Source organism: Desmodus rotundus, chromosome Y (genome assembly GCF_022682495.2).
Source record: "Desmodus rotundus isolate HL8 chromosome Y, HLdesRot8A.1, whole genome shotgun sequence".
Lineage (NCBI taxonomy): Eukaryota > Metazoa > Chordata > Mammalia > Chiroptera > Phyllostomidae > Desmodus > Desmodus rotundus.
Window position 1 is genome coordinate 5571573 of NC_092332.1, and position 4685 is coordinate 5576257.

A 4685-nucleotide genomic window follows, 5' to 3' on the forward strand; every position below is an offset into this window, starting at 1 on the left:
CCTCTCTCTTTTTTTCTTGATGAGCCTTCTTAAAGGCTTGTCGATTTTGTTTATCTTTTCAAAGAACCAGCTCCTAGATTCATTGATCCTTACTATTGTGCTTTTAGTCTGTGTGTCATTTAACTCTGCTCTGATCTTGGTTCATTTCCTTCCTTCTGCTTGCTGTGGGCTGTCTTTGTTGTTGTTCCTCCAGTTCTTGTAGGCATAGGGTTAGGTTGTTTGAAATGTTTCTATCTTCTTAAGGTAGGCCTGTATTGCTATGAACTTCCCTCTCAGGACTGCCTTTGCTGTGTCCCATAGGTTTTGGGTTGTTGTGAGTTCGTTTTCATTTGTTTCCAGAAAGATTTTGATTTCTCCCCTAATCTTGTTCTTGACCCATTCATTGTTTAATAGCATGCTATTCAGTCTCCATGATTTTGAGTGTTTGGGGTTTTGTCCTTTGGGGTTGGTTTCTAGTTTCAGCCCCTTGTGGTCAGAGAAAATGCTTGCTATGATTTCAATTTTCTTGAATTTGTTGAGGCTTGCTTTGTGTCCTATCATGTGGTCTGTCTTTGAGAAAGTTCCATGGACACTTGAAAAGAATGTGTATTTTGTTTCTTTGGGACGCAAAGCTCTATATGTATCAGTTAAGTCCATTTCCTCTAGGGTATTGGTAAGTGACACAATATCCTTGTTGATATTTTGTTTGGAAGACCTGTCCATTTTTGATAGTGGGGTGTTTAAGTCCCCTACTCTAATTGTGTTGCTGTCAATATCTTTCTTGAAATCCTCCAAGATTTTCTTAATGTATTTGGGTGCTCCTATGTTGGGTGCATATATATTTATAATGTTTATGTCTTCTTGGTGGCTTCTTCCTTTGAGTATTATGAAGTGACCTTCTGGATCTCTCTTTATGGCCCTTCTTTGGAAGTCTATTTTGTCTGATATGAGTATTGCTACCCCAGCTTTTTTTTCCTGTCCGTTTGCTTGGAAAATTTGTTTCCAGCCCTTCACTTTTAGTCTGTGTAAGTCTTTTGTCCTGAGATGGGTCTCTTGTAGGCAGCATATGTGTGGGTCATGTTTTCTTATCCATTCAGCTGTTCTATGTCTTTTGATTGGAGCATTTAATCCATTTACGTTTAAGGTTATTATCGATAGGTAGTTATTCATTGCCATTATTTCCTACCTGTGTTCCTCTGTCTTTCTCTTTTCCTTCCTTTCCTTAAAGCAGTCCCTTTAGCATCTGTTGCAGAGCTGGTTTGGTGGAAGTGTATTCTTTAGACTTCTTTTGTCTGGGAAACTCTTCTGCCTTCTATCTTGATTGAGAGCCTTGCTTGGTAGTCTTGGTTGCAGGCCTCTGGTTCTCATTACTTGGAATATTTTTGCCATTCTCTTCTGGCTTGGAGCGTTTCCATTGAGAAGGCAGTTGCTAACCTTATTGGGGCTCCCTTTTATGTTACTTCCTTTTTTCCCTTGCTGCTTTTAAGATCCTGTCTTTGTCTTGGAAATTTACCATTTATTATGATGTGTCTTGCAGTGGGTCTCTTTGGGTTCCTCTTGCTTGAGACTCTCTGTGTTTCCTGGATTTGGGTGACTTTTTCTCTCCTCAGATTAGGGAAATTTTCCATCATTACTTTTTCAAACAGGTTTTCTATCCCTTGCTCTTCTTCTTCTCCTTCTGGTATATTATACGGATATTGTTACATTTCATGTTGTCCTGCTTTTCCCTTATGGCCTCTTCATTGTTTCTGAGCCTCTTTTCCTTTTCTTGCTCTTTCTGGGTGTTTTTTTTTCTACTTTGTCCTCCAGCTCACTGATCCGATCTTCTGCTTCATCAAGTCTGCTTTTCATTCCTTCTGCTGTGTTCTTCAATTCAGAAATCGTATTCTTCATTTCCTCTTGGCTCTTGTTGATAGTTTCTATTTCCTTTTTCATGTTGATATAGTTTGCAGTGAGTTCATTGTAGTTTCCCTCTAGTTTCTGGGAGTTCTCTTTGAGCTCAGAGAGCTCAGTGAGCTTCCTGATAACCATTGCTTTGAACTCAGTATCTGATAGTTGACTTGCCTCTTTTTCAGTTAGCTTTCTTTCTGAGGCTTCCTCCTTTCCTTTCATTTGGGAATTGTTTCTTTGTCTTCCCATTGTTTGTGAGACTCTTCTTGTTAGCCTCTGCTTCTTAAATTGCTCTCTTCTGACTCCCTGGGTTTATGGTATGAAATTCTATGGTAGAATGCCAATGGGATTCAGTGGTGCTGTCTCCTTACTCTCCTGTGCTCAGTGGTCTTGAGCTGATGTTTATGGGTGTAACACAGTCTAACTGTAGTCTTTTCAGCACTCCAGGTTTTCTTGTCTCACCTGTGGGAAAAAGAGAAAGGGGGGGAGAAAAAAAAAGAGAAAAAAAAGAAGGGAAGGAGGGATAAAGGACATAGGAAAGGAAAGGAAGGAAGAAAGAGGGAATAAAGAAAGATAGGAGGCAAGATAAGAAGGAATTTTAACAAAAATTAAAACGGGAATATATAAAAGAAGAGAGGAAGAAGGCATAAAAGAGGTAAAGGATGGGAGGAAGAAGGAATGAAAAAAAAAGAAAGGAAGAAGGAATTCAGCGGGAAAGGAGGGGAGGGGAAAAAGAAAATCTTCTGCTGGCTTTAAACAGGTCAGGTTAGTTTTGCTGGTCCTCCTGTCTGTGGAACGGGATGGGGTGGTTGGAAGGATTTGTTTCGCTTTTCTCCCTTCCTGGGCCACACTCTTTCCTGTTCTTCAGCCTGCAGTCCAGTTCCTCATGGTCCTTCTGCTCCCCACTAGGCCTTTAGTTCACCAGTTGTGCTGTCCTTGAGTTGCACCAATTAGGTGCAATTCACACTCTACCTTCTTGCTCTTTGCTGTCTTAGATGCTAGGGGCTCTGGGTGCTGCTATGGGGTGGTTCATCACCCTACTGGGTTGTGTCTTTCGGGGGAATGCAGTCTCCCCTAGTCCTGCAGCTCCCCTCTGCTGGGTGTTCTGCCTTTGTCCTAGAGAGCTAGTAGGCCCTGCAGTGCTCTGTGCGCAGGTGTTAGGTAGGTGTTGTAGGTATGGTCCCTGGTGGCAGCCAGGCAGTTGATCAGCCAATCCAGCCGCTTTGTGCTTGGGATGAGTGCAGGCGGCCAATCCAGCCACTTTGGGCTAGAGATGCTCGGGCGGGAGGGCCGCCCTGGGACTGAGTCAGGGGGCACTCGGGTCCGCTGTTTTGGGCCTTTGGGTGGAGGACCTCAGGTGAGCGCCGTCACTCCGGTGCTGTCCCCCCGCCCCCCACTCGCAGTCCAGTGGTGGAGGGGGGAGGGGCGCCTGTGGCCTTGGTTTCTACCGAGAGTTCTCTAACTAGCCCCTGAGTGTCTCCATTTTCTTTTTCTTTTTGAGAAATTCCTCCTTTTCAAGCTCCCCTGGTCCAACCAAGCACCTGGCTGCTCACAGCGCAGCCTGGCCCTCTCCCAAGACTCCTGCAGCAGCCCCTGCGCCTTGGCTGGCGCTTCTGCCGCCCTTGTACCGCGCGGTCGGTCCCGGGTTCTGGAGACCTTATTGTCCTTGAGCACTCTTCTTACCGTCAGATCTTTCAATGTCCTCTATCTTTGGTCTCAAATCTTCGTATATGCTGGAGTACTGTTGGCTGTTCACTCTGCTCCTCAGATCAGCTAGGTATTTCCCTGGCGCTGAGGGGAAGTGGATTCCGCTCCCACCTATGTTACCGCCATCTTCCTCTCTTCTCCATTTTTAGTATTTTGAGGAAATTCCATACTGTTTTCCACAGTGGCCTCACCAGTCTGTATTCCCACCAACAGTGCACTAGGGTTCCCTTTTCTCTGCATCCTCTCCAACATTTGTTTGTGGATTTGTTTATGCTGGCCACTCTGACTGGTGTGAGATGATACCTCATTGTGGTTTTAATTTTCATCTCTCTGATGGCTAGTGATGCTGAGCATCTTTTCAGATGTCTCTGGGCCCTATGTGTGTCTTCCTTGAAGAAGTGTCTGTTCAAGTCCTTTGCCCATTTTTTAATTGGGTTGTTTGTCTTCCTGGAGTGCAGTCGTGTGAGTTCTTTATATATTTTGGAGATCAGGCCCTTGTCTGAGGTATCATTGGCAATTATGTTTTCCCGTACTGTTGGTTCTCTTTATAATTTGGTGCTATTTTCTTTAGCCTTGCAGAAGCTTTTTATTTTGATGAGGTCCCATTTGTTTATTCTTTCCTTTATGTCCCTTGCTTTAGGGGATGTGTCTGTGAGGATGTTGCTGCGTGGAATGTCTGAGATTTTCCTGCCAATGTTTTCCTCGGGGCCTTTTATGGTGTTACAACTTATATTTAAGTCTTTTATCCCTCTTGAGTTTATTTTTCTGTATGGCCTAAGTTGGTGATCGAGTTTCATTTTTTGGCACGTAGCTGTCCAGATCTCCCAACACCATCTGTTGAAGAGGCTGTTTCTGCTCCATTTTATGCTCCTGCCTCCTTTGTCAAATATTAATTGATCATATAGACTTGAGTTTATTTCTGGGCTCTCTGTTCTGTTCCATTGGTCTATGTGCCTGTGTTCATGCCAGTACCAGGCTGTTTTGATTACAGTGGCCTTGTAATACAGTTTGATATCAGCTATTGTGATCCCTCCTGCTTTGTTCTTCTTTCTCAAAATTGCTGTAGCTATTCGGGGTCGTTTTTGGTTCCATATAAATTTCTGAAATGT